This window comes from Chaetodon auriga, chromosome 22, assembly GCF_051107435.1.
Source record: "Chaetodon auriga isolate fChaAug3 chromosome 22, fChaAug3.hap1, whole genome shotgun sequence".
Taxonomy (NCBI): domain Eukaryota; kingdom Metazoa; phylum Chordata; class Actinopteri; order Chaetodontiformes; family Chaetodontidae; genus Chaetodon; species Chaetodon auriga.
Window position 1 is genome coordinate 2077326 of NC_135095.1, and position 25986 is coordinate 2103311.

Consider the following 25986-nt stretch of genomic DNA (forward strand, 5'->3'; position numbering starts at 1 on the left):
CATGAGTGTAGTGACTGGGACGACACCAGTCTTGGCTGCCGTACAGGGGAGGGCCGTACTTACTCAGGTTTCTCTTCATATCGCACAAGTCTTTCGCCTTTTACTAAAGACTTCCGTGGAAAGGAACACCAATGAGTTGCACCTATTTTTGGATGGCTCTGCCACTTGGCTGAGCCTCGTTCGTTTGTGAATATCAACAGCGCCCTCGGTCACACAAACACACGCACAAAGCGCTCAGGACTGAGCCACGGAGCGCCTGGGAGGAGGTGCCTCAGCGCCTGCCCTTCTTACGCGCAAGTCAAACGCTTGCACCACGCCGTGTGCGCGCTGCTCCAGGGGGTCGCCTGGGCCTGCAAACCGTTAGGGCTGCATGATTTGTGATAGTGGGGGACTGCGTACGCGCTCTCCTCTCATCATAGTGTTGAAGATAAGCAAAGTGGTCATTGACTGTGACCTGAATTCATCAGCTTTTAGACTGACGTGTTGTTGCAGCCCTGTGTTTGCTTTGCCAGAGACGGAGACTGCATGCCAGGTCACTGTTTGTTATGTTTCTCATGGAAAAAACGGAAACAAATTGACGTCCAAAGTGGGCGTACCACGCGTCTTAGTCAAATGACGGAAGTGTTTTGAACCTTTCAGAAACAGACAAAAGAGTCAGGGCACCTGACTGTGATGTAAGTTAGTCAGCTTTGCAGGACGCCAGTCAACATCTTTTGAGTCAATGTGATTCTCAGCAACAACCAGTGAAGGTCAGCTAATGCTAAGGGCACCTGACTGTGAGATTCTGCCTTGTCCGTACCGTCACATAGGTTGCCGTGTCCAGGACTTAGCCGCCTGTCAGTGGCACCTTCAATTCATACTTACCTGGCAGGGGAGATATCATGATCAACAAGGTGGTTCACCCATGGCGAGGCGCATCCATTGCACTGAGGGATGTGCTGACCGGTGCGAATTCCCCACATGTGGGAATCTCGACTGTATAATTTGTGGTAGTGGGGGACTGCGTACGCGCTCTTCCCTCATCATAGTGTTGAAGATAAGCAAAGTGGTCATCAGCAACTTAAATTCATCAGCTTTTAGAATGATATGTTGTTGCAGCCCTGTGGTTGCTTTTCAGTAACAGCCAAAAGAGTGATGGCACCTTACTGTGATGAGTTAGTCAGCTTTGCAGGATGCCAGTTAGAGAAAGTTTTGTGTCCCACAAGAAATTGTTATGAAATCTATGTTCAACATTTTTAATGATTATATTCTAAAAGATAAGTCAACTAATGAAAAGAAAAGAAAAGAAAAGAAAAGAAAGCTTTTGCAGGGGAGAGTTCCAAACACGCCTTTGTTTGATAATGTATGACCTGTTTTAGCTGAAGTAACAATTATGGAAAGATTGCAATGGTATTTAAATGGGATAGCTGAAACTTCCATGTCATCACGTCTAAGTAATTTGTGTACTTTGATGTTACCCCTGTAATGGACTTAATGAGTGTCAAAATGTTGAAAAATTGAAATTGTCTTCCGTGGAAGGGAACAGCAACGAGTTGCACTTCTTTTTTGATGGCTCTGCCACTGGGCTGAGCCTCGTGCATTTGTGAATATCAACAGCGCCCTCGGTCACACAAACACACACCAAACGCTCAGGGCTGAGCCAGGGAGCGCCTGGGAGGAGGTGCTAAGCTCCTGCCCTTCTTATGCGCAAGTCAAGTGCTTGCACCACGGCGTGTGCGCACTGTTCCAGGGGGTGGCCTGGGCCAGCAAACGGTTGAACCTCATCGCTTCTCGGCCTTTTGGCTAAGATCAAGTGTAGTATCTGTTCTTATCAGTTTAATATCTGATATGTCCTCTATACGGGGACAACATATTAAATGGATTTTTAGCGCCGGGAGCTGAAAAAGGGGCTTGCTCCGTTCACTCCATGCATCGACCCGGTATTGCAGTGCCGCCGGGAACGGTGCACCTTCCTTCAGCCTTGTGCAAGAGCAAAAGCAAATCTGGACGCAGGCCCAGAGGGCCGTCGCTCGTCTTGACAGCGCATCAAGAGGCGAGGCTCAAAGCGGATGGCGCTCGTGGCATCGCAAGTCGGAGCGGCAGGAATTCAGCCTGTTGGCTGTTGACTGGGAACCCTGGCAGTCTCCTGCTCTCCCATCACTGTGTGTCTGCGGGGGAAGGGGGAAGGAGCAAAGGCGGGATGACGCCTGACAAAAATGCAGCCAGAGCTTGCAGTCGGGACAGTGCAACAAAGAGCGAGGCCTACCATGAGTGTAGTGACTGGGACGACACCAGTCTTGGCTGCCGTACAGGGGAGGGCCGTACTTACTCAGGTTTCTCTTCATATCGCACAAGTCTTTCGCCTTTTACTAAAGACTTCCGTGGAAAGGAACACCAATGAGTTGCACCTATTTTTGGATGGCTCTGCCACTTGGCTGAGCCTCGTTCGTTTGTGAATATCAACAGCGCCCTCGGTCACACAAACACACGCACAAAGCGCTCAGGACTGAGCCACGGAGCGCCTGGGAGGAGGTGCCTCAGCGCCTGCCCTTCTTACGCGCAAGTCAAACGCTTGCACCACGCCGTGTGCGCGCTGCTCCAGGGGGTCGCCTGGGCCTGCAAACCGTTAGGGCTGCATGATTTGTGATAGTGGGGGACTGCGTACGCGCTCTCCTCTCATCATAGTGTTGAAGATAAGCAAAGTGGTCATTGACTGTGACCTGAATTCATCAGCTTTTAGACTGACGTGTTGTTGCAGCCCTGTGTTTGCTTTGCCAGAGACGGAGACTGCATGCCAGGTCACTGTTTGTTATGTTTCTCATGGAAAAAACGGAAACAAATTGACGTCCAAAGAGGGCGTACCACGCGTCTTAGTCAAATGACGGAAGTGTTTTGAACTTTTCAGAAACAGACAAAAGAGTCAGGGCACCTGACTGTGATGTAAGTTAGTCAGCTTTGCAGGACGCCAGTCAACATCTTTTGAGTCAATGTGATTCTCAGCAACAACCAGTGAAGGTCAGCTAATGCTAAGGGCACCTGACTGTGAGATTCTGCCTTGTCCGTACCGTCACATAGGTTGCCGTGTCCAGGACTTAGCCGCCTGTCAGTGGCACCTTCAATTCATACTTACCTGGCAGGGGAGATACCATGATCAACAAGGTGGTTCACCCATGGCGAGGCGCATCCATTGCACTGAGGGATGTGCTGACCGGTGCGAATTCCCCACATGTGGGAATCTCGACTGCATAATTTGTGGTAGTGGGGGACTGCGTACGCGCTCTCCCCTCATCATAGTGTTGAAGATAAGCAAAGTGGTCATCAGCAACTTAAATTCATCAGCTTTTAGAATGATATGTTGTTGCAGCCCTGTGGTTGCTTTTCAGTAACAGCCAAAAGAGTGATGGCACCTTACTGTGATGAGTTAGTCAGCTTTGCAGGATGCCAGTTAGAGAAAGTTTTGTGTCCCACAAGAAATTGTTATGAAATCTATGTTCAACATTTTTAATGATTATATTCTAAAAGATAAGTCAACTAATGAAAAGAAAAGAAAAGAAAAGAAAAGAAAGCTTTTGCAGGGGAGAGTTCCAAACACGCCTTTGTTTGATAATGTATGACCTGTTTTAGCTGAAGTAACAATTATGGAAAGATTGCAATGGTATTTAAATGGGATAGCTGAAACTTCCATGTCATCACGTCTAAGTAATTTGTGTACTTTGATGTTACCCCTGTAATGGACTTAATGAGCGTCAAAATGTTGAAAAATTGAAATTGTCTTCCGTGGAAGGGAACAGCAACGAGTTGCACTTCTTTTTTGATGGCTCTGCCACTGGGCTGAGCCTCGTGCATTTGTGAATATCAACAGCGCCCTCGGTCACACAAACACACACCAAACGCTCAGGGCTGAGCCAGGGAGCGCCTGCGAGGAGGTGCTAAGCTCCTGCCCTTCTTATGCGCAAGTCAAACGCTTGCACCACGGCGTGTGCGCACTGTTCCAGGGGGTGGCCTGGGCCAGCAAACGGTTGAACCTCATCGCTTCTCGGCCTTTTGGCTAAGATCAAGTGTAGTATCTGTTCTTATCAGTTTAATATCTGATATGTCCTCTATACGGGGACAACATATTAAATGGATTTTTAGCGCCGGGAGCTGAAAAAGGGGCTTGCTCCGTTCACTCCATGCATCGACCCGGTATTGCAGTGCCGCCGGGAACGGTGCACCTTCCTTCAGCCTTGTGCAAGAGCAAAAGCAAATCTGGACGCAGGCCCAGAGGGCCGTCGCTCGTCTTGACAGCGCATCAAGAGGCGAGGCTCAAAGCGGATGGCGCTCGTGGCATCGCAAGTCGGAGCGGCAGGAATTCAGCCTGTTGGCTGTTGACTGGGAACCCTGGCAGTCTCCTGCTCTCCCATCACTGTGTGTCTGCGGGGGAAGGGGGAAGGAGCAAAGGCGGGATGACGCCTGACAAAAATGCAGCCAGAGCTTGCAGTCGGGACAGTGCAACAAAGAGCGAGGCCTACCATGAGTGTAGTGACTGGGACGACACCAGTCTTGGCTGCCGTACAGGGGAGGGCCGTACTTACTCAGGTTTCTCTTCATATCGCACAAGTCTTTCGCCTTTTACTAAAGACTTCCGTGGAAAGGAACACCAATGAGTTGCACCTATTTTTGGATGGCTCTGCCACTTGGCTGAGCCTCGTTCGTTTGTGAATATCAACAGCGCCCTCGGTCACACAAACACACGCACAAAGCGCTCAGGACTGAGCCACGGAGCGCCTGGGAGGAGGTGCCTCAGCGCCTGCCCTTCTTACGCGCAAGTCAAACGCTTGCACCACGCCGTGTGCGCGCTGCTCCAGGGGGTCGCCTGGGCCTGCAAACCGTTAGGGCTGCATGATTTGTGATAGTGGGGGACTGCGTACGCGCTCTCCTCTCATCATAGTGTTGAAGATAAGCAAAGTGGTCATTGACTGTGACCTGAATTCATCAGCTTTTAGACTGACGTGTTGTTGCAGCCCTGTGTTTGCTTTGCCAGAGACGGAGACTGCATGCCAGGTCACTGTTTGTTATGTTTCTCATGGAAAAAACGGAAACAAATTGACGTCCAAAGAGGGCGTACCACGCGTCTTAGTCAAATGACGGAAGTGTTTTGAACTTTTCAGAAACAGACAAAAGAGTCAGGGCACCTGACTGTGATGTAAGTTAGTCAGCTTTGCAGGACGCCAGTCAACATCTTTTGAGTCAATGTGATTCTCAGCAACAACCAGTGAAGGTCAGCTAATGCTAAGGGCACCTGACTGTGAGATTCTGCCTTGTCCGTACCGTCACATAGGTTGCCGTGTCCAGGACTTAGCCGCCTGTCAGTGGCACCTTCAATTCATACTTACCTGGCAGGGGAGATACCATGATCAACAAGGTGGTTCACCCATGGCGAGGTGCATCCATTGCACTGAGGGATGTGCTGACCCGTGCGAATTCCCCACATGTGGGAATCTCGACTGCATAATTTGTGGTAGTGGGGGACTGCGTACGCGCTCTCCCCTCATCATAGTGTTGAAGATAAGCAAAGTGGTCATCAGCAACTTAAATTCATCAGCTTTTAGAATGATATGTTGTTGCAGCCCTGTGGTTGCTTTTCAGTAACAGCCAAAAGAGTGATGGCACCTTACTGTGATGAGTTAGTCAGCTTTGCAGGATGCCAGTTAGAGAAAGTTTTGTGTCCCACAAGAAATTGTTATGAAATCTATGTTGAACATTTTTAATGATTATATTCTAAAAGATAAGTCAACTAATGAAAAGAAAAGAAAAGAAAAGAAAAGAAAGCTTTTGCAGGGGAGAGTTCCAAACACGCCTTTGTTTGATAATGTATGACCTGTTTTAGCTGAAGTAACAATTATGGAAAGATTGCAATGGTATTTAAATGGGATAGCTGAAACTTCCATGTCATCACGTCTAAGTAATTTGTGTACTTTGATGTTACCCCTGTAATGGACTTAATGAGCGTCAAAATGTTGAAAAATTGAAATTGTCTTCCGTGGAAGGGAACAGCAACGAGTTGCACTTCTTTTTTGATGGCTCTGCCACTGGGCTGAGCCTCGTGCATTTGTGAATATCAACAGCGCCCTCGGTCACACAAACACACACCAAACGCTCAGGGCTGAGCCAGGGAGCGCCTGGGAGGAGGTGCTAAGCTCCTGCCCTTCTTATGCGCAAGTCAAGCGCTTGCACCACGGCGTGTGCGCACTGTTCCAGGGGGTGGCCTGGGCCAGCAAACGGTTGAACCTCATCGCTTCTCGGCCTTTTGGCTAAGATCAAGTGTAGTATCTGTTCTTATCAGTTTAATATCTGATATGTCCTCTATACGGGGACAACATATTAAATGGATTTTTAGCGCCGGGAGCTGAAAAAGGGGCTTGCTCCGTTCACTCCATGCATCGACCCGGTATTGCAGTGCCGCCGGGAACGGTGCACCTTCCTTCAGCCTTGTGCAAGAGCAAAAGCAAATCTGGACGCAGGCCGAGAGGGCCGTCGCTCGTCTTGACAGCGCATCAAGAGGCGAGGCTCAAAGCGGATGGCGCTCGTGGCATCGCAAGTCGGAGCGGCAGGAATTCAGCCTGTTGGCTGTTGACTGGGAACCCTGGCAGTCTCCTGCTCTCCCATCACTGTGTGTCTGCGGGGGAAGGGGGAAGGAGCAAAGGCGGGATGACGCCTGACAAAAATGCAGCCAGAGCTTGCAGTCGGGACAGTCTAACAAAGAGCGAGGCCTACCATGAGTGTAGTGACTGGGACGACACCAGTCTTGGCTGCCGTACAGGGGAGGGCCGTACTTACTCAGGTTTCTCTTCATATCGCACAAGTCTTTCGCCTTTTACTAAAGACTTCCGTGGAAAGGAACACCAATGAGTTGCACCTATTTTTGGATGGCTCTGCCACTTGGCTGAGCCTCGTTCATTTGTGAATATCAACAGCGCCCTCGGTCACACAAACACACGCACAAAGCGCTCAGGGCTGAGCCACGGAGCGCCTGGGAGGAGGTGCCTCAGCGCCTGCCCTTCTTACGCGCAAGTCAAACGCTTGCACCACGCCGTGTGCGCGCTGCTCCAGGGGGTCGCCTGGGCCTGCAAACCGTTAGGGCTGCATGATTTGTGATAGTGGGGGACTGCGTACGCGCTCTCCTCTCATCATAGTGTTGAAGATAAGCAAAGTGGTCATTGACTGTGACCTGAATTCATCAGCTTTTAGACTGACGTGTTGTTGCAGCCCTGTGTTTGCTTTGCCAGAGACGGAGACTGCATGCCAGGTCACTGTTTGTTATGTTTCTCATGGAAAAAACGGAAACAAATTGACGTCCAAAGTGGGCGTACCACGCGTCTTAGTCAAATGACGGAAGTGTTTTGAACCTTTCAGAAACAGACAAAAGAGTCAGGGCACCTGACTGTGATGTAAGTTAGTCAGCTTTGCAGGACGCCAGTCAACATCTTTTGAGTCAATGTGATTCTCAGCAACAACCAGTGAAGGTCAGCTAATGCTAAGGGCACCTGACTGTGAGATTCTGCCTTGTCCGTACCGTCACATAGGTTGCCGTGTCCAGGACTTAGCCGCCTGTCAGTGGCACCTTCAATTCATACTTACCTGGCAGGGGAGATACCATGATCAACAAGGTGGTTCACCCATGGCGAGGCGCATCCATTGCACTGAGGGATGTGCTGACCCGTGCGAATTCCCCACATGTGGGAATCTCGACTGCATAATTTGTGGTAGTGGGGGACTGCGTACGCGCTCTCCCCTCATCATAGTGTTGAAGATAAGCAAAGTGGTCATCAGCAACTTAAATTCATCAGCTTTTAGAATGATATGTTGTTGCAGCCCTGTGGTTGCTTTTCAGTAACAGCCAAAAGAGTGATGGCACCTTACTGTGATGAGTTAGTCAGCTTTGCAGGATGCCAGTTTTGTGTCCCACAAGAAATTGTTATGAAATCTATGTTGAACATTTTTAATGATTATATTCTAAAAGATAAGTCAACTAATGAAAAGAAAAGAAAAGAAAAGAAAAGAAAGCTTTTGCAGGGGAGAGTTCCAAACACGCCTTTGTTTGATAATGTATGACCTGTTTTAGCTGAAGTAACAATTATGGAAAGATTGCAATGGTATTTAAATGGGATAGCTGAAACTTCCATGTCATCACGTCTAAGTAATTTGTGTACTTTGATGTTACCCCTGTAATGGACTTAATGAGCGTCAAAATGTTGAAAAATTGAAATTGTCTTCCGTGGAAGGGAACAGCAACGAGTTGCACTTCTTTTTTGATGGCTCTGCCACTGGGCTGAGCCTCGTGCATTTGTGAATATCAACAGCGCCCTCGGTCACACAAACACACACCAAACGCTCAGGGCTGAGCCAGGGAGCGCCTGGGAGGAGGTGCTAAGCTCCTGCCCTTCTTATGCGCAAGTCAAGCGCTTGCACCACGGCGTGTGCGCACTGTTCCAGGGGGTGGCCTGGGCCAGCAAACGGTTGAACCTCATCGCTTCTCGGCCTTTTGGCTAAGATCAAGTGTAGTATCTGTTCTTATCAGTTTAATATCTGATATGTCCTCTATACGGGGACAACATATTAAATGGATTTTTAGCGCCGGGAGCTGAAAAAGGGGCTTGCTCCGTTCACTCCATGCATCGACCCGGTATTGCAGTGCCGCCGGGAACGGTGCACCTTCCTTCAGCCTTGTGCAAGAGCAAAAGCAAATCTGGACGCAGGCCGAGAGGGCCGTCGCTCGTCTTGACAGCGCATCAAGAGGCGAGGCTCAAAGCGGATGGCGCTCGTGGCATCGCAAGTCGGAGCGGCAGGAATTCAGCCTGTTGGCTGTTGACTGGGAACCCTGGCAGTCTCCTGCTCTCCCATCACTGTGTGTCTGCGGGGGAAGGGGGAAGGAGCAAAGGCGGGATGACGCCTGACAAAAATGCAGCCAGAGCTTGCAGTCGGGACAGTGCAACAAAGAGCGAGGCCTACCATGAGTGTAGTGACTGGGACGACACCAGTCTTGGCTGCCGTACAGGGGAGGGCCGTACTTACTCAGGTTTCTCTTCATATCGCACAAGTCTTTCGCCTTTTACTAAAGACTTCCGTGGAAAGGAACACCAATGAGTTGCACCTATTTTTGGATGGCTCTGCCACTTGGCTGAGCCTCGTTCATTTGTGAATATCAACAGCGCCCTCGGTCACACAAACACACGCACAAAGCGCTCAGGGCTGAGCCACGGAGCGCCTGGGAGGAGGTGCCTCAGCGCCTGCCCTTCTTACGCGCAAGTCAAACGCTTGCACCACGCCGTGTGCGCGCTGCTCCAGGGGGTCGCCTGGGCCTGCAAACCGTTAGGGCTGCATGATTTGTGATAGTGGGGGACTGCGTACGCGCTCTCCTCTCATCATAGTGTTGAAGATAAGCAACGTGGTCATTGACTGTGACCTGAATTCATCAGCTTTTAGACTGACGTGTTGTTGCAGCCCTGTGTTTGCTTTGCCAGAGACGGAGACTGCATGCCAGGTCACTGTTTGTTATGTTTCTCATGGAAAAAACGGAAACAAATTGACGTCCAAAGTGGGCGTACCACGCGTCTTAGTCAAATGACGGAAGTGTTTTGAACCTTTCAGAAACAGACAAAAGAGTCAGGGCACCTGACTGTGATGTAAGTTAGTCAGCTTTGCAGGACGCCAGTCAACATCTTTTGAGTCAATGTGATTCTCAGCAACAACCAGTGAAGGTCAGCTAATGCTAAGGGCACCTGACTGTGAGATTCTGCCTTGTCCGTACCGTCACATAGGTTGCCGTGTCCAGGACTTAGCCGCCTGTCAGTGGCACCTTCAATTCATACTTACCTGGCAGGGGAGATACCATGATCAACAAGGTGGTTCACCCATGGCGAGGCGCATCCATTGCACTGAGGGATGTGCTGACCCGTGCGAATTCCCCACATGTGGGAATCTCGACTGCATAATTTGTGGTAGTGGGGGACTGCGTACGCGCTCTCCCCTCATCATAGTGTTGAAGATAAGCAAAGTGGTCATCAGCAACTTAAATTCATCAGCTTTTAGAATGATATGTTGTTGCAGCCCTGTGGTTGCTTTTCAGTAACAGCCAAAAGAGTGATGGCACCTTACTGTGATGAGTTAGTCAGCTTTGCAGGATGCCAGTTAGAGAAAGTTTTGTGTCCCACAAGAAATTGTTATGAAATCTATGTTGAACATTTTTAATGATTATATTCTAAAAGATAAGTCAACTAATGAAAAGAAAAGAAAAGAAAAGAAAAGAAAGCTTTTGCAGGGGAGAGTTCCAAACACGCCTTTGTTTGATAATGTATGACCTGTTTTAGCTGAAGTAACAATTATGGAAAGATTGCAATGGTATTTAAATGGGATAGCTGAAACTTCCATGTCATCACGTCTAAGTAATTTGTGTACTTTGATGTTACCCCTGTAATGGACTTAATGAGCGTCAAAATGTTGAAAAATTGAAATTGTCTTCCGTGGAAGGGAACAGCAACGAGTTGCACTTCTTTTTTGATGGCTCTGCCACTGGGCTGAGCCTCGTGCATTTGTGAATATCAACAGCGCCCTCGGTCACACAAACACACACCAAACGCTCAGGGCTGAGCCAGGGAGCGCCTGGGAGGAGGTGCTAAGCTCCTGCCCTTCTTATGCGCAAGTCATGCGCTTGCACCACGGCGTGTGCGCACTGTTCCAGGGGGTGGCCTGGGCCAGCAAACGGTTGAACCTCATCGCTTCTCGGCCTTTTGGCTAAGATCAAGTGTAGTATCTGTTCTTATCAGTTTAATATCTGATATGTCCTCTATACGGGGACAACATATTAAATGGATTTTTAGCGCCGGGAGCTGAAAAAGGGGCTTGCTCCGTTCACTCCATGCATCGACCCGGTATTGCAGTGCCGCCGGGAACGGTGCACCTTCCTTCAGCCTTGTGCAAGAGCAAAAGCAAATCTGGACGCAGGCCGAGAGGGCCGTCGCTCGTCTTGACAGCGCATCAAGAGGCGAGGCTCAAAGCGGATGGCGCTCGTGGCATCGCAAGTCGGAGCTGCAGGAATTCAGCCTGTTGGCTGTTGACTGGGAACCCTGGCAGTCTCCTGCTCTCCCATCACTGTGTGTCTGCGGGGGAAGGGGGAAGGGGGAAGGAGCAAAGGCGGGATGACGCCTGACAAAAATGCAGCCAGAGCTTGCAGTCGGGACAGTGCAACAAAGAGCGAGGCCTACCATGAGTGTAGTGACTGGGACGACACCAGTCTTGGCTGCCGTACAGGGGAGGGCCGTACTTACTCAGGTTTCTCTTCATATCGCACAAGTCTTTCGCCTTTTACTAAAGACTTCCGTGGAAAGGAACACCAATGAGTTGCACCTATTTTTGGATGGCTCTGCCACTTGGCTGAGCCTCGTTCATTTGTGAATATCAACAGCGCCCTCGGTCACACAAACACACGCACAAAGCGCTCAGGGCTGAGCCACGGAGCGCCTGGGAGGAGGTGCCTCAGCGCCTGCCCTTCTTACGCGCAAGTCAAACGCTTGCACCACGCCGTGTGCGCGCTGCTCCAGGGGGTCGCCTGGGCCTGCAAACCGTTAGGGCTGCATGATTTGTGATAGTGGGGGACTGCGTACGCGCTCTCCTCTCATCATAGTGTTGAAGATAAGCAAAGTGGTCATTGACTGTGACCTGAATTCATCAGCTTTTAGACTGACGTGTTGTTGCAGCCCTGTGTTTGCTTTGCCAGAGACGGAGACTGCATGCCAGGTCACTGTTTGTTATGTTTCTCATGGAAAAAACGGAAACAAATTGACGTCCAAAGTGGGCGTACCACGCGTCTTAGACAAATGACGGAAGTGTTTTGAACCTTTCAGAAACAGACAAAAGAGTCAGGGCACCTGACTGTGATGTAAGTTAGTCAGCTTTGCAGGACGCCAGTCAACATCTTTTGAGTCAATGTGATTCTCAGCAACAACCAGTGAAGGTCAGCTAATGCTAAGGGCACCTGACTGTGAGATTCTGCCTTGTCCGTACCGTCACATAGGTTGCCGTGTCCAGGACTTAGCCGCCTGTCAGTGGCACCTTCAATTCATACTTACCTGGCAGGGGAGATACCATGATCAACAAGGTGGTTCACCCATGGCGAGGCGCATCCATTGCACTGAGGGATGTGCTGACCGGTGCGAATTCCCCACATGTGGGAATCTCGACTGCATAATTTGTGGTAGTGGGGGACTGCGTACGCGCTCTCCCCTCATCATAGTGTTGAAGATAAGCAAAGTGGTCATCAGCAACTTAAATTCATCAGCTTTTAGAATGATATGTTGTTGCAGCCCTGTGGTTGCTTTTCAGTAACAGCCAAAAGAGTGATGGCACCTTACTGTGATGAGTTAGTCAGCTTTGCAGGATGCCAGTTAGAGAAAGTTTTGTGTCCCACAAGAAATTGTTATGAAATCTATGTTGAACATTTTTAATGATTATATTCTAAAAGATAAGTCAACTAATGAAAAGAAAAGAAAAGAAAAGAAAAGAAAGCTTTTGCAGGGGAGAGTTCCAAACACGCCTTTGTTTGATAATGTATGACCTGTTTTAGCTGAAGTAACAATTATGGAAAGATTGCAATGGTATTTAAATGGGATAGCTGAAGCTTCCATGTCATCACGTCTAAGTAATTTGTGTACTTTGATGTTACCCCTGTAATGGACTTAATGAGCGTCAAAATGTTGAAAAATTGAAATTGTCTTCCGTGGAAGGGAACAGCAACGAGTTGCACTTCTTTTTTGATGGCTCTGCCACTGGGCTGAGCCTCGTGCATTTGTGAATATCAACAGCGCCCTCGGTCACACAAACACACACCAAACGCTCAGGGCTGAGCCAGGGAGCGCCTGGGAGGAGGTGCTAAGCTCCTGCCCTTCTTATGCGCAAGTCAAGCGCTTGCACCACGGCGTGTGCGCACTGTTCCAGGGGGTGGCCTGGGCCAGCAAACGGTTGAACCTCATCGCTTCTCGGCCTTTTGGCTAAGATCAAGTGTAGTATCTGTTCTTATCAGTTTAATATCTGATATGTCCTCTATACGGGGACAACATATTAAATGGATTTTTAGCGCCGGGAGCTGAAAAAGGGGCTTGCTCCGTTCACTCCATGCATCGACCCGGTATTGCAGTGCCGCCGGGAACGGTGCACCTTCCTTCAGCCTTGTGCAAGAGCAAAAGCAAATCTGGACGCAGGCCGAGAGGGCCGTCGCTCGTCTTGACAGCGCATCAAGAGGCGAGGCTCAAAGCGGATGGCGCTCGTGGCATCGCAAGTCGGAGCGGCAGGAATTCAGCCTGTTGGCTGTTGACTGGGAACCCTGGCAGTCTCCTGCTCTCCCATCACTGTGTGTCTGCGGGGGAAGGGGGAAGGAGCAAAGGCGGGATGACGCCTGACAAAAATGCAGCCAGAGCTTGCAGTCGGGACAGTGCAACAAAGAGCGAGGCCTACCATGAGTGTAGTGACTGGGACGACACCAGTCTTGGCTGCCGTACAGGGGAGGGCCGTACTTACTCAGGTTTCTCTTCATATCGCACAAGTCTTTCGCCTTTTACTAAAGACTTCCGTGGAAAGGAACACCAATGAGTTGCACCTATTTTTGGATGGCTCTGCCACTTGGCTGAGCCTCGTTCATTTGTGAATATCAACAGCGCCCTCGGTCACACAAACACACGCACAAAGCGCTCAGGGCTGAGCCACGGAGCGCCTGGGAGGAGGTGCCTCAGCGCCTGCCCTTCTTACGCGCAAGTCAAACGCTTGCACCACGCCGTGTGCGCGCTGCTCCAGGGGGTCGCCTGGGCCTGCAAACCGTTAGGGCTGCATGATTTGTGATAGTGGGGGACTGCGTACGCGCTCTCCTCTCATCATAGTGTTGAAGATAAGCAAAGTGGTCATTGACTGTGACCTGAATTCATCAGCTTTTAGACTGACGTGTTGTTGCAGCCCTGTGTTTGCTTTGCCAGAGACGGAGACTGCATGCCAGGTCACTGTTTGTTATGTTTCTCATGGAAAAAACAGAAACAAATTGACGTCCAAAGTGGGCGTACCACGCGTCTTAGTCAAATGACGGAAGTGTTTTGAACCTTTCAGAAACAGACAAAAGAGTCAGGGCACCTGACTGTGATGTAAGTTAGTCAGCTTTGCAGGACGCCAGTCAACATCTTTTGAGTCAATGTGATTCTCAGCAACAACCAGTGAAGGTCAGCTAATGCTAAGGGCACCTGACTGTGAGATTCTGCCTTGTCCGTACCGTCACATAGGTTGCCGTGTCCAGGACTTAGCCGCCTGTCAGTGGCACCTTCAATTCATACTTACCTGGCAGGGGAGATACCATGATCAACAAGGTGGTTCACCCATGGCGAGGCGCATCCATTGCACTGAGGGATGTGCTGACCCGTGCGAATTCCCCACATGTGGGAATCTCGACTGCATAATTTGTGGTAGTGGGGGACTGCGTACGCGCTCTCCCCTCATCATAGTGTTGAAGATAAGCAAAGTGGTCATCAGCAACTTAAATTCATCAGCTTTTAGAATGATATGTTGTTGCAGCCCTGTGGTTGCTTTTCAGTAACAGCCAAAAGAGTGATGGCACCTTACTGTGATGAGTTAGTCAGCTTTGCAGGATGCCAGTTTTGTGTCCCACAAGAAATTGTTATGAAATCTATGTTGAACATTTTTAATGATTATATTCTAAAAGATAAGTCAACTAATGAAAAGAAAAGAAAAGAAAAGAAAAGAAAGCTTTTGCAGGGGAGAGTTCCAAACACGCCTTTGTTTGATAATGTATGACCTGTTTTAGCTGAAGTAACAATTATGGAAAGATTGCAATGGTATTTAAATGGGATAGCTGAAACTTCCATGTCATCACGTCTAAGTAATTTGTGTACTTTGATGTTACCCCTGTAATGGACTTAATGAGCGTCAAAATGTTGAAAAATTGAAATTGTCTTCCGTGGAAGGGAACAGCAACGAGTTGCACTTCTTTTTTGATGGCTCTGCCACTGGGCTGAGCCTCGTGCATTTGTGAATATCAACAGCGCCCTCGGTCACACAAACACACACCAAACGCTCAGGGCTGAGCCAGGGAGCGCCTGGGAGGAGGTGCTAAGCTCCTGCCCTTCTTATGCGCAAGTCATGCGCTTGCACCACGGCGTGTGCGCACTGTTCCAGGGGGTGGCCTGGGCCAGCAAACGGTTGAACCTCATCGCTTCTCGGCCTTTTGGCTAAGATCAAGTGTAGTATCTGTTCTTATCAGTTTAATATCTGATATGTCCTCTATACGGGGACAACATATTAAATGGATTTTTAGCGCCGGGAGCTGAAAAAGGGGCTTGCTCCGTTCACTCCATGCATCGACCCGGTATTGCAGTGCCGCCGGGAACGGTGCACCTTCCTTCAGCCTCGTGCAAGAGCAAAAGCAAATCTGGACGCAGGCCGAGAGGGCCGTCGCTCGTCTTGACAGCGCATCAAGAGGCGAGGCTCAAAGCGGATGGCGCTTGTGGCATCGCAAGTCGGAGCTGCAGGAATTCAGCCTGTTGGCTGTTGACTGGGAACCCTGGCAGTCTCCTGCTCTCCCATCACTGTGTGTCTGCGGGGGAAGGGGGAAGGGGGAAGGAGCAAAGGCGGGATGACGCCTGACAAAAATGCAGCCAGAGCTTGCAGTCGGGACAGTGCAACAAAGAGCGAGGCCTACCATGAGTGTAGTGACTGGGACGACACCAGTCTTGGCTGCCGTACAGGGGAGGGCCGTACTTACTCAGGTTTCTCTTCATATCGCACAAGTCTTTCGCCTTTTACTAAAGACTTCCGTGGAAAGGAACACCAATGAGTTGCACCTATTTTTGGATGGCTCTGCCACTTGGCTGAGCCTCGTTCATTTGTGAATATCAACAGCGCCCTCGGTCACACAAACACACGCACAAAGCGCTCAGGGCTGAGCCACGGAGCGCCTGGGAGGAGGTGCCTCAGCGCCTGCCCTTCTTACGCGCAAGTCAAACGCTTGCACCACGCCGTGTGCGCGCTGCTCCAGGGGGTCGCCTGGGCCTGCAAACCGTTAGGGCTGCATGATTTGTGATAGTGGGGGACTGCGTACGCGCTCTCCTCTCATCATAGTGTTGAAGATAAGCAAAGTGGTCATTGACTGTGACCTGAATTCATCAGCTTTTAGACTGACGTGTTGTTGCAGCCCTGTGTTTGCTTTGCCAGAGACGGAGACTGCATGCCAGGTCACTGTTTGTTATGTTTCTCATGGAAAAAACGGAAACAAATTGACGTCCAAAGTGGGCGTACCACGCGTCTTAGACAAATGACGGAAGTGTTTTGAACCTTTCAGAAACAGACAAAAGAGTCAGGGCACCTGACTGTGATGTAAGTTAGTCAGCTTTGCAGGACGCCAGTCAACATCTTTTGAGTCAATGTGATTCTCAGCAACAACCAGTGAAGGTCAGCTAATGCTAAGGGCACCTGACTGTGAGATTCTGCCTTGTCCGTACCGTCACATAGGTTGCCGTGTCCAGGACTTAGCCGCCTGTCAGTGGCACCTTCAATTCATACTTACCTGGCAGGGGAGATACCATGATCAACAAGGTGGTTCACCCATGGCGAGGCGCATCCATTGCACTGAGGGATGTGCTGACCCGTGCGAATTCCCCACATGTGGGAATCTCGACTGCATAATTTGTGGTAGTGGGGGACTGCGTACGCGCTCTCCCCTCATCATAGTGTTGAAGATAAGCAAAGTGGTCATCAGCAACTTAAATTCATCAGCTTTTAGAATGATATGTTGTTGCAGCCCTGTGGTTGCTTTTCAGTAACAGCCAAAAGAGTGATGGCACCTTACTGTGATGAGTTAGTCAGCTTTGCAGGATGCCAGTTAGAGAAAGTTTTGTGTCCCACAAGAAATTGTTATGAAATCTATGTTGAACATTTTTAATGATTATATTCTAAAAGATAAGTCAACTAATGAAAAGAAAAGAAAAGAAAAGAAAAGAAAGCTTTTGCAGGGGAGAGTTCCAAACACGCCTTTGTTTGATAATGTATGACCTGTTTTAGCTGAAGTAACAATTATGGAAAGATTGCAATGGTATTTAAATGGGATAGCTGAAACTTCCATGTCATCACGTCTAAGTAATTTGTGTACTTTGATGTTACCCCTGTAATGGACTTAATGAGCGTCAAAATGTTGAAAAATTGAAATTGTCTTCCGTGGAAGGGAACAGCAACGAGTTGCACTTCTTTTTTGATGGCTCTGCCACTGGGCTGAGCCTCGTGCATTTGTGAATATCAACAGCGCCCTCGGTCACACAAACACACACCAAACGCTCAGGGCTGAGCCAGGGAGCGCCTGGGAGGAGGTGCTAAGCTCCTGCCCTTCTTATGCGCAAGTCAAGCGCTTGCACCACGGCGTGTGCGCACTGTTCCAGGGGGTGGCCTGGGCCAGCAAACGGTTGAACCTCATCGCTTCTCGGCCTTTTGGCTAAGATCAAGTGTAGTATCTGTTCTTATCAGTTTAATATCTGATATGTCCTCTATACGGGGACAACATATTAAATGGATTTTTAGCGCCGGGAGCTGAAAAAGGGGCTTGCTCCGTTCACTCCATGCATCGACCCGGTATTGCAGTGCCGCCGGGAACGGTGCACCTTCCTTCAGCCTTGTGCAAGAGCAAAAGCAAATCTGGACGCAGGCCGAGAGGGCCGTCGCTCGTCTTGACAGCGCATCAAGAGGCGAGGCTCAAAGCGGATGGCGCTCGTGGCATCGCAAGTCGGAGCGGCAGGAATTCAGCCTGTTGGCTGTTGACTGGGAACCCTGGCAGTCTCCTGCTCTCCCATCACTGTGTGTCTGCGGGGGAAGGGGGAAGGAGCAAAGGCGGGATGACGCCTGACAAAAATGCAGCCAGAGCTTGCAGTCGGGACAGTGCAACAAAGAGCGAGGCCTACCATGAGTGTAGTGACTGGGACGACACCAGTCTTGGCTGCCGTACAGGGGAGGGCCGTACTTACTCAGGTTTCTCTTCATATCGCACAAGTCTTTCGCCTTTTACTAAAGACTTCCGTGGAAAGGAACACCAATGAGTTGCACCTATTTTTGGATGGCTCTGCCACTTGGCTGAGCCTCGTTCATTTGTGAATATCAACAGCGCCCTCGGTCACACAAACACACGCACAAAGCGCTCAGGGCTGAGCCACGGAGCGCCTGGGAGGAGGTGCCTCAGCGCCTGCCCTTCTTACGCGCAAGTCAAACGCTTGCACCACGCCGTGTGCGCGCTGCTCCAGGGGGTCGCCTGGGCCTGCAAACCGTTAGGGCTGCATGATTTGTGATAGTGGGGGACTGCGTACGCGCTCTCCTCTCATCATAGTGTTGAAGATAAGCAAAGTGGTCATTGACTGTGACCTGAATTCATCAGCTTTTAGACTGACGTGTTGTTGCAGCCCTGTGTTTGCTTTGCCAGAGACGGAGACTGCATGCCAGGTCACTGTTTGTTATGTTTCTCATGGAAAAAACGGAAACAAATTGACGTCCAAAGTGGGCGTACCACGCGTCTTAGTCAAATGACGGAAGTGTTTTGAACCTTTCAGAAACAGACAAAAGAGTCAGGGCACCTGACTGTGATGTAAGTTAGTCAGCTTTGCAGGACGCCAGTCAACATCTTTTGAGTCAATGTGATTCTCAGCAACAACCAGTGAAGGTCAGCTAATGCTAAGGGCACCTGACTGTGAGATTCTGCCTTGTCCGTACCGTCACATAGGTTGCCGTGTCCAGGACTTAGCCGCCTGTCAGTGGCACCTTCAATTCATACTTACCTGGCAGGGGAGATACCATGATCAACAAGGTGGTTCACCCATGGCGAGGCGCATCCATTGCACTGAGGGATGTGCTGACCCGTGCGAATTCCCAAATGTGGGAATCTCGACTGCATAATTTGTGGTAGTGGGGGACTGCGTACGCGCTCTCCCCTCATCATAGTGTTGAAGATAAGCAAAGTGGTCATCAGCAACTTAAATTCATCAGCTTTTAGAATGATATGTTGTTGCAGCCCTGTAGTTGCTTTTCAGTAACAGCCAAAAGAGTGATGGCACCTTACTGTGATGAGTTAGTCAGCTTTGCAGGATGCCAGTTACAGAAAGTTTTGTGTCCCACAAGAAATTGTTATGAAATCTATGTTGAACATTTTTAATGATTATATTCTAAAAGATAAGTCAACTAATGAAAAGAAAAGAAAAGAAAAGAAAAGAAAGCTTTTGCAGGGGAGAGTTCCAAACACGCCTTTGTTTGATAATGTATGACCTGTTTTAGCTGAAGTAACAATTATGGAAAGATTGCAATGGTATTTAAATGGGATAGCTGAAACTTCCATGTCATCACGTCTAAGTAATTTGTGTACTTTGATGTTACCCCTGTAATGGACTTAATGAGCGTCAAAATGTTGAAAAATTGAAATTGTCTTCCGTGGAAGGGAACAGCAACGAGTTGCACTTCTTTTTTGATGGCTCTGCCACTGGGCTGAGCCTCGTGCATTTGTGAATATCAACAGCGCCCTCGGTAACACAAACACACACCAAACGCTCAGGGCTGAGCCAGGGAGCGCCTGGGAGGAGGTGCTAAGCTCCTGCCCTTCTTATGCGCAAGTCAAGCGCTTGCACCACGGCGTGTGCGCACTGTTCCAGGGGGTGGCCTGGGCCAGCAAACGGTTGAACCTCATCGCTTCTCGGCCTTTTGGCTAAGATCAAGTGTAGTATCTGTTCTTATCAGTTTAATATCTGATATGTCCTCTATACGGGGACAACATATTAAATGGATTTTTAGCGCCGGGAGCTGAAAAAGGGGCTTGCTCCGTTCACTCCATGCATCGACCCGGTATTGCAGTGCCGCCGGGAACGGTGCACCTTCCTTCAGCCTTGTGCAAGAGCAAAAGCAAATCTGGACGCAGGCCGAGAGGGCCGTCGCTCGTCTTGACAGCGCATCAAGAGGCGAGGCTCAAAGCGGATGGCGCTCGTGGCATCGCAAGTCGGAGCGGCAGGAATTCAGCCTGTTGGCTGTTGACTGGGAACCCTGGCAGTCTCCTGCTCTCCCATCACTGTGTGTCTGCGGGGGAAGGGGGAAGGGGGAAGGAGCAAAGGCGGGATGACGCCTGACAAAAATGCAGCCAGAGCTTGCAGTCGGGACAGTGCAACAAAGAGCGAGGCCTACCATGAGTGTAGTGACTGGGACGACACCAGTCTTGGCTGCCGTACAGGGGAGGGCCGTACTTACTCAGGTTTCTCTTCATATCGCACAAGTCTTTCGCCTTTTACTAAAGACTTCCGTGGAAAGGAACACCAATGAGTTGCACCTATTTTTGGATGGCTCTGCCACTTGGCTGAGCCTCGTTCATTTGTGAATATCAACAGCGCCCTCGGTCACACAAACACACGCACAAAGCGCTCAGGGCTGAGCCACGGAGCGCCTGGGAGGAGGTGCCTCAGCGCCTGCCCTTCTTACGCGCAAGTCAAACGCTTGCACCACGCCGTGTGCGCGCTGCTCCAGGGGGTCGCCTGGGCCTGCAAACCGTTAGGGCTGCATGATTTGTGATAGTGGGGGACTGCGTACGCGCTCTCCTCTCATCATAGTGTTGAAGATAAGCAAAGTGGTCATTGACTGTGACCTGAATTCATCAGCTTTTAGACTGACGTGTTGTTGCAGCCCTGTGTTTGCTTTGCCAGAGACGGAGACTGCATGCCAGGTCACTGTTTGTTATGTTTCTCATGGAAAAAACGGAAACAAATTGACGTCCAAAGTGGGCGTACCACGCGTCTTAGTCAAATGACGGAAGTGTTTTGAACCTTTCAGAAACAGACAAAAGAGTCAGGGCACCTGACTGTGATGTAAGTTAGTCAGCTTTGCAGGACGCCAGTCAACATCTTTTGAGTCAATGTGATTCTCAGCAACAACCAGTGAAGGTCAGCTAATGCTAAGGGCACCTGACTGTGAGATTCTGCCTTGTCCGTACCGTCACATAGGTTGCCGTGTCCAGGACTTAGCCGCCTGTCAGTGGCACCTTCAATTCATACTTACCTGGCAGGGGAGATACCATGATCAACAAGGTGGTTCACCCATGGCGAGGCGCATCCATTGCACTGAGGGATGTGCTGACCCGTGCGAATTCCCCACATGTGGGAATCTCGACTGCATAATTTGTGGTAGTGGGGGACTGCGTACGCGCTCTCCCCTCATCATAGTGTTGAAGATAAGCAAAGTGGTCATCAGCAACTTAAATTCATCAGCTTTTAGAATGATATGTTGTTGCAGCCCTGTGGTTGCTTTTCAGTAACAGCCAAAAGAGTGATGGCACCTTACTGTGATGAGTTAGTCAGCTTTGCAGGATGCCAGTTAGAGAAAGTTTTGTGTCCCACAAGAAATTGTTATGAAATCTATGTTGAACATTTTTAATGATTATATTCTAAAAGATAAGTCAACTAATGAAAAGAAAAGAAAAGAAAAGAAAAGAAAGCTTTTGCAGGGGAGAGTTCCAAACACGCCTTTGTTTGATAATGTATGACCTGTTTTAGCTGAAGTAACAATTATGGAAAGATTGCAATGGTATTTAAATGGGATAGCTGAAACTTCCATGTCATCACGTCTAAGTAATTTGTGTACTTTGATGTTACCCCTGTAATGGACTTAATGAGCGTCAAAATGTTGAAAAATTGAAATTGTCTTCCGTGGAAGGGAACAGCAACGAGTTGCACTTCTTTTTTGATGGCTCTGCCACTGGGCTGAGCCTCGTGCATTTGTGAATATCAACAGCGCCCTCGGTCACACAAACACACACCAAACGCTCAGGGCTGAGCCAGGGAGCGCCTGGGAGGAGGTGCTAAGCTCCTGCCCTTCTTATGCGCAAGTCAAGCGCTTGCACCACGGCGTGTGCGCACTGTTCCAGGGGGTGGCCTGGGCCAGCAAACGGTTGACCTCATCGCTTCTCGGCCTTTTGGCTAAGATCAAGTGTAGTATCTGTTCTTATCAGTTTAATATCTGATATGTCCTCTATACGGGGACAACCTATTAAATGGATTTTTAGCGCCGGGAGCTGAAAAAGGGGCTTGCTCCGTTCACTCCATGCATCGACCCGGTATTGCAGTGCCGCCGGGAACGGTGCACCTTCCTTCAGCCTTGTGCAAGAGCAAAAGCAAATCTGGACGCAGGCCGAGAGGGCCGTCGCTCGTCTTGACAGCGCATCAAGAGGCGAGGCTCAAAGCGGATGGCGCTCGTGGCATCGCAAGTCGGAGCGGCAGGAATTCAGCCTGTTGGCTGTTGACTGGGAACCCTGGCAGTCTCCTGCTCTCCCATCACTGTGTGTCTGCGGGGGAAGGGGGAAGGGGGAAGGAGCAAAGGCGGGATGACGCCTGACAAAAATGCAGCCAGAGCTTGCAGTCGGGACAGTGCAACAAAGAGCGAGGCCTACCATGAGTGTAGTGACTGGGACGACACCAGTCTTGGCTGCCGTACAGGGGAGGGCCGTACTTACTCAGGTTTCTCTTCATATCGCACAAGTCTTTCGCCTTTTACTAAAGACTTCCGTGGAAAGGAACACCAATGAGTTGCACCTATTTTTGGATGGCTCTGCCACTTGGCTGAGCCTCGTTCATTTGTGAATATCAACAGCGCCCTCGGTCACACAAACACACGCACAAAGCGCTCAGGGCTGAGCCACGGAGCGCCTGGGAGGAGGTGCCTCAGCGCCTGCCCTTCTTACGCGCAAGTCAAACGCTTGCACCACGCCGTGTGCGCGCTGCTCCAGGGGGTCGCCTGGGCCTGCAAACCGTTAGGGCTGCATGATTTGTGATAGTGGGGGACTGTGTACGCGCTCTCCTCTCATCATAGTGTTGAAGATAAGCAAAGTGGTCATTGACTGTGACCTGAATTCATCAGCTTTTAGACTGACGTGTTGTTGCAGCCCTGTGTTTGCTTTGCCAGAGACGGAGACTGCATGCCAGGTCACTGTTTGTTATGTTTCTCATGGAAAAAACGGAAACAAATTGACGTCCAAAGTGGGCGTACCACGCGTCTTAGTCAAATGACGGAAGTGTTTTGAACCTTTCAGAAACAGACAAAAGAGTCAGGGCACCTGACTGTGATGTAAGTTAGTCAGCTTTGCAGGACGCCAGTCAACATCTTTTGAGTCAATGTGATTCTCAGCAACAACCAGTGAAGGTCAGCTAATGCTAAGGGCACCTGACTGTGAGATTCTGCCTTGTCCGTACCGTCACATAGGTTGCCGTGTCCAGGACTTAGCCGCCTGTCAGTGGCACCTTCAATTCATACTTACCTGGCAGGGGAGATACCATGATCAACAAGGTGGTTCACCCATGGCGAGGCGCATCCATTGCACTGAGGGATGTGCTGACCCGTGCGAATTCCCCACATGTGGGAATCTCGACTGCATAATTTGTGGTAGTGGGGGACTGCGTACGCGCTCTCCCCTCATCATAGTGTTGAAGATAAGCAAAGTGGTCATCAGCAACTTAAATTCATCAGCTTTTAGAATGATATGTTGTTGCAGCCCTGTGGTTGCTTTTCAGTAACAGCCAAAAGAGTGATGGCACCTTACTGTGATGAGTTAGTCAGCTTTGCAGGATGCCAGTTAGAGAAAGTTTTGTGTCCCACAAGAAATTGTTATGAAATCTATGTTGAACATTTTTAATGATTATATTCTAAAAGATAAGTCAACTAATGAAAAGAAAAGAAAAGAAAAGAAAAGAAAGCTTTTGCAGGGGAGAGTTCCAAACACGCCTTTGTTTGATAATGTATGACCTGTTTTAGCTGAAGTAACAATTATGGAAAGATTGCAATGGTATTTAAATGGGATAGCTGAAACTTCCATGTCATCACGTCTAAGTAATTTGTGTACTTTGATGTTACCCCTGTAATGGACTTAATGAGCGTCAAAATGTTGAAAAATTGAAATTGTCTTCCGTGGAAGGGAACAGCAACGAGTTGCACTTCTTTTTTGATGGCTCTGCCACTGGGCTGAGCCTCGTGCATTTGTGAATATCAACAGCGCCCTCGGTCACACAAACACACACCAAACGCTCAGGGCTGAGCCAGGGAGCGCCTGGGAGGAGGTGCTAAGCTCCTGCCCTTCTTATGCGCAAGTCAAGCGCTTGCACCACGGCGTGTGCGCACTGTTCCAGGGGGTGGCCTGGGCCAGCAAACGGTTGAACCTCATCGCTTCTCGGCCTTTTGGCTAAGATCAAGTGTAGTATCTGTTCTTATCAGTTTAATATCTGATATGTCCTCTATACGGGGACAACATATTAAATGGATTTTTAGCGCCGGGAGCTGAAAAAGGGGCTTGCTCCGTTCACTCCATGCATCGACCCGGTATTGCAGTGCCGCCGGGAACGGTGCACCTTCCTTCAGCCTTGTGCAAGAGCAAAAGCAAATCTGGACGCAGGCCGAGAGGGCCGTCGCTCGTCTTGACAGCGCATCAAGAGGCGAGGCTCAAAGCGGATGGCGCTCGTGGCATCGCAAGTCGGAGCGGCAGGAATTCAGCCTGTTGGCTGTTGACTGGGAACCCTGGCAGTCTCCTGCTCTCCCATCACTGTGTGTCTGCGGGGGAAGGGGGAAGGGGGAAGGAGCAAAGGCGGGATGACGCCTGACAAAAATGCAGCCAGAGCTTGCAGTCGGGACAGTGCAACAAAGAGCGAGGCCTACCATGAGTGTAGTGACTGGGACGACACCAGTCTTGGCTGCCGTACAGGGGAGGGCCGTACTTACTCAGGTTTCTCTTCATATCGCACAAGTCTTTCGCCTTTTACTAAAGACTTCCGTGGAAAGGAACACCAATGAGTTGCACCTATTTTTGGATGGCTCTGCCACTTGGCTGAGCCTCGTTCATTTGTGAATATCAACAGCGCCCTCGGTCACACAAACACACGCACAAAGCGCTCAGGGCTGAGCCACGGAGCGCCTGGGAGGAGGTGCCTCAGCGCCTGCCCTTCTTACGCGCAAGTCAAACGCTTGCACCACGCCGTGTGCGCGCTGCTCCAGGGGGTCGCCTGGGCCTGCAAACCGTTAGGGCTGCATGATTTGTGATAGTGGGGGACTGCGTACGCGCTCTCCTCTCATCATAGTGTTGAAGATAAGCAAAGTGGTCATTGACTGTGACCTGAATTCATCAGCTTTTAGACTGACGTGTTGTTGCAGCCCTGTGTTTGCTTTGCCAGAGACGGAGACTGCATGCCAGGTCACTGTTTGTTATGTTTCTCATGGAAAAAACGGAAACAAATTGACGTCCAAAGTGGGCGTACCACGCGTCTTAGTCAAATGACGGAAGTGTTTTGAACCTTTCAGAAACAGACAAAAGAGTCAGGGCACCTGACTGTGATGTAAGTTAGTCAGCTTTGCAGGACGCCAGTCAACATCTTTTGAGTCAATGTGATTCTCAGCAACAACCAGTGAAGGTCAGCTAATGCTAAGGGCACCTGACTGTGAGATTCTGCCTTGTCCGTACCGTCACATAGGTTGCCGTGTCCAGGACTTAGCCGCCTGTCAGTGGCACCTTCAATTCATACTTACCTGGCAGGGGAGATACCATGATCAACAAGGTGGTTCACCCATGGCGAGGCGCATCCATTGCACTGAGGGATGTGCTGACCCGTGCGAATTCCCCACATGTGGGAATCTCGACTGCATAATTTGTGGTAGTGGGGGACTGCGTACGCGCTCTCCCCTCATCATAGTGTTGAAGATAAGCAAAGTGGTCATCAGCAACTTAAATTCATCAGCTTTTAGAATGATATGTTGTTGCAGCCCTGTGGTTGCTTTTCAGTAACAGCCAAAAGAGTGATGGCACCTTACTGTGATGAGTTAGTCAGCTTTGCAGGATGCCAGTTAGAGAAAGTTTTGTGTCCCACAAGAAATTGTTATGAAATCTATGTTGAACATTTTTAATGATTATATTCTAAAAGATAAGTCAACTAATGAAAAGAA

At 49.6% G+C, this 25986-nt stretch overlaps 35 non-coding genes across 35 annotated transcripts; all 35 read left to right on the forward strand.

The window, feature by feature from the left end:
• The first annotated feature begins 59 nt into the window (after window positions 1–59).
• LOC143315524 (U5 spliceosomal RNA) lies at window positions 60–177 on the forward strand. Its single transcript, XR_013076095.1, has one exon. It is a non-coding gene; the product is annotated as a U5 spliceosomal RNA (small nuclear RNA).
• Window positions 178–856: 679 nt separating this feature from the next.
• On the forward strand, window positions 857–1021 carry LOC143315349 (U1 spliceosomal RNA). Its single transcript, XR_013075924.1, has one exon. It is a non-coding gene; the product is annotated as a U1 spliceosomal RNA (small nuclear RNA).
• A 741-nt stretch (window positions 1022–1762) lies between these two features.
• LOC143315406 (U2 spliceosomal RNA) lies at window positions 1763–1953 on the forward strand. The gene has a single exon (XR_013075981.1). It is a non-coding gene; the product is annotated as a U2 spliceosomal RNA (small nuclear RNA).
• A 351-nt stretch (window positions 1954–2304) lies between these two features.
• LOC143315525 (U5 spliceosomal RNA) lies at window positions 2305–2422 on the forward strand. The gene has a single exon (XR_013076096.1). It is a non-coding gene; the product is annotated as a U5 spliceosomal RNA (small nuclear RNA).
• A 679-nt stretch (window positions 2423–3101) lies between these two features.
• On the forward strand, window positions 3102–3266 carry LOC143315320 (U1 spliceosomal RNA). Its single transcript, XR_013075895.1, has one exon. It is a non-coding gene; the product is annotated as a U1 spliceosomal RNA (small nuclear RNA).
• Window positions 3267–4007: 741 nt separating this feature from the next.
• Window positions 4008–4198, forward strand: LOC143315408 (U2 spliceosomal RNA). The gene has a single exon (XR_013075983.1). It is a non-coding gene; the product is annotated as a U2 spliceosomal RNA (small nuclear RNA).
• A 351-nt stretch (window positions 4199–4549) lies between these two features.
• On the forward strand, window positions 4550–4667 carry LOC143315526 (U5 spliceosomal RNA). Its single transcript, XR_013076097.1, has one exon. It is a non-coding gene; the product is annotated as a U5 spliceosomal RNA (small nuclear RNA).
• Window positions 4668–5346: 679 nt separating this feature from the next.
• On the forward strand, window positions 5347–5511 carry LOC143315580 (U1 spliceosomal RNA). The gene has a single exon (XR_013076150.1). It is a non-coding gene; the product is annotated as a U1 spliceosomal RNA (small nuclear RNA).
• A 741-nt stretch (window positions 5512–6252) lies between these two features.
• LOC143315409 (U2 spliceosomal RNA) lies at window positions 6253–6443 on the forward strand. The gene has a single exon (XR_013075984.1). It is a non-coding gene; the product is annotated as a U2 spliceosomal RNA (small nuclear RNA).
• Window positions 6444–6794: 351 nt separating this feature from the next.
• On the forward strand, window positions 6795–6912 carry LOC143315527 (U5 spliceosomal RNA). Its single transcript, XR_013076098.1, has one exon. It is a non-coding gene; the product is annotated as a U5 spliceosomal RNA (small nuclear RNA).
• A 679-nt stretch (window positions 6913–7591) lies between these two features.
• Window positions 7592–7756, forward strand: LOC143315319 (U1 spliceosomal RNA). The gene has a single exon (XR_013075894.1). It is a non-coding gene; the product is annotated as a U1 spliceosomal RNA (small nuclear RNA).
• A 731-nt stretch (window positions 7757–8487) lies between these two features.
• On the forward strand, window positions 8488–8678 carry LOC143315410 (U2 spliceosomal RNA). The gene has a single exon (XR_013075985.1). It is a non-coding gene; the product is annotated as a U2 spliceosomal RNA (small nuclear RNA).
• A 351-nt stretch (window positions 8679–9029) lies between these two features.
• Window positions 9030–9147, forward strand: LOC143315529 (U5 spliceosomal RNA). Its single transcript, XR_013076100.1, has one exon. It is a non-coding gene; the product is annotated as a U5 spliceosomal RNA (small nuclear RNA).
• A 679-nt stretch (window positions 9148–9826) lies between these two features.
• On the forward strand, window positions 9827–9991 carry LOC143315330 (U1 spliceosomal RNA). Its single transcript, XR_013075905.1, has one exon. It is a non-coding gene; the product is annotated as a U1 spliceosomal RNA (small nuclear RNA).
• A 741-nt stretch (window positions 9992–10732) lies between these two features.
• Window positions 10733–10923, forward strand: LOC143315411 (U2 spliceosomal RNA). The gene has a single exon (XR_013075986.1). It is a non-coding gene; the product is annotated as a U2 spliceosomal RNA (small nuclear RNA).
• Window positions 10924–11281: 358 nt separating this feature from the next.
• On the forward strand, window positions 11282–11399 carry LOC143315530 (U5 spliceosomal RNA). Its single transcript, XR_013076101.1, has one exon. It is a non-coding gene; the product is annotated as a U5 spliceosomal RNA (small nuclear RNA).
• Window positions 11400–12078: 679 nt separating this feature from the next.
• On the forward strand, window positions 12079–12243 carry LOC143315321 (U1 spliceosomal RNA). Its single transcript, XR_013075896.1, has one exon. It is a non-coding gene; the product is annotated as a U1 spliceosomal RNA (small nuclear RNA).
• Window positions 12244–12984: 741 nt separating this feature from the next.
• On the forward strand, window positions 12985–13175 carry LOC143315412 (U2 spliceosomal RNA). Its single transcript, XR_013075987.1, has one exon. It is a non-coding gene; the product is annotated as a U2 spliceosomal RNA (small nuclear RNA).
• A 351-nt stretch (window positions 13176–13526) lies between these two features.
• LOC143315531 (U5 spliceosomal RNA) lies at window positions 13527–13644 on the forward strand. The gene has a single exon (XR_013076102.1). It is a non-coding gene; the product is annotated as a U5 spliceosomal RNA (small nuclear RNA).
• A 679-nt stretch (window positions 13645–14323) lies between these two features.
• LOC143315341 (U1 spliceosomal RNA) lies at window positions 14324–14488 on the forward strand. The gene has a single exon (XR_013075916.1). It is a non-coding gene; the product is annotated as a U1 spliceosomal RNA (small nuclear RNA).
• Window positions 14489–15219: 731 nt separating this feature from the next.
• On the forward strand, window positions 15220–15410 carry LOC143315414 (U2 spliceosomal RNA). Its single transcript, XR_013075989.1, has one exon. It is a non-coding gene; the product is annotated as a U2 spliceosomal RNA (small nuclear RNA).
• Window positions 15411–15768: 358 nt separating this feature from the next.
• On the forward strand, window positions 15769–15886 carry LOC143315532 (U5 spliceosomal RNA). The gene has a single exon (XR_013076103.1). It is a non-coding gene; the product is annotated as a U5 spliceosomal RNA (small nuclear RNA).
• Window positions 15887–16565: 679 nt separating this feature from the next.
• LOC143315352 (U1 spliceosomal RNA) lies at window positions 16566–16730 on the forward strand. Its single transcript, XR_013075927.1, has one exon. It is a non-coding gene; the product is annotated as a U1 spliceosomal RNA (small nuclear RNA).
• A 741-nt stretch (window positions 16731–17471) lies between these two features.
• LOC143315415 (U2 spliceosomal RNA) lies at window positions 17472–17662 on the forward strand. The gene has a single exon (XR_013075990.1). It is a non-coding gene; the product is annotated as a U2 spliceosomal RNA (small nuclear RNA).
• A 351-nt stretch (window positions 17663–18013) lies between these two features.
• LOC143315533 (U5 spliceosomal RNA) lies at window positions 18014–18131 on the forward strand. The gene has a single exon (XR_013076104.1). It is a non-coding gene; the product is annotated as a U5 spliceosomal RNA (small nuclear RNA).
• Window positions 18132–18810: 679 nt separating this feature from the next.
• LOC143315578 (U1 spliceosomal RNA) lies at window positions 18811–18974 on the forward strand. The gene has a single exon (XR_013076148.1). It is a non-coding gene; the product is annotated as a U1 spliceosomal RNA (small nuclear RNA).
• Window positions 18975–19715: 741 nt separating this feature from the next.
• On the forward strand, window positions 19716–19906 carry LOC143315416 (U2 spliceosomal RNA). The gene has a single exon (XR_013075991.1). It is a non-coding gene; the product is annotated as a U2 spliceosomal RNA (small nuclear RNA).
• A 358-nt stretch (window positions 19907–20264) lies between these two features.
• LOC143315535 (U5 spliceosomal RNA) lies at window positions 20265–20382 on the forward strand. Its single transcript, XR_013076106.1, has one exon. It is a non-coding gene; the product is annotated as a U5 spliceosomal RNA (small nuclear RNA).
• Window positions 20383–21061: 679 nt separating this feature from the next.
• LOC143315363 (U1 spliceosomal RNA) lies at window positions 21062–21226 on the forward strand. Its single transcript, XR_013075938.1, has one exon. It is a non-coding gene; the product is annotated as a U1 spliceosomal RNA (small nuclear RNA).
• A 740-nt stretch (window positions 21227–21966) lies between these two features.
• Window positions 21967–22157, forward strand: LOC143315452 (U2 spliceosomal RNA). Its single transcript, XR_013076026.1, has one exon. It is a non-coding gene; the product is annotated as a U2 spliceosomal RNA (small nuclear RNA).
• Window positions 22158–22515: 358 nt separating this feature from the next.
• LOC143315536 (U5 spliceosomal RNA) lies at window positions 22516–22633 on the forward strand. The gene has a single exon (XR_013076107.1). It is a non-coding gene; the product is annotated as a U5 spliceosomal RNA (small nuclear RNA).
• Window positions 22634–23312: 679 nt separating this feature from the next.
• On the forward strand, window positions 23313–23477 carry LOC143315374 (U1 spliceosomal RNA). Its single transcript, XR_013075949.1, has one exon. It is a non-coding gene; the product is annotated as a U1 spliceosomal RNA (small nuclear RNA).
• A 741-nt stretch (window positions 23478–24218) lies between these two features.
• Window positions 24219–24409, forward strand: LOC143315417 (U2 spliceosomal RNA). The gene has a single exon (XR_013075992.1). It is a non-coding gene; the product is annotated as a U2 spliceosomal RNA (small nuclear RNA).
• Window positions 24410–24767: 358 nt separating this feature from the next.
• Window positions 24768–24885, forward strand: LOC143315537 (U5 spliceosomal RNA). The gene has a single exon (XR_013076108.1). It is a non-coding gene; the product is annotated as a U5 spliceosomal RNA (small nuclear RNA).
• Window positions 24886–25564: 679 nt separating this feature from the next.
• LOC143315385 (U1 spliceosomal RNA) lies at window positions 25565–25729 on the forward strand. The gene has a single exon (XR_013075960.1). It is a non-coding gene; the product is annotated as a U1 spliceosomal RNA (small nuclear RNA).
• The last annotated feature ends 257 nt before the right edge of the window (window positions 25730–25986 follow it).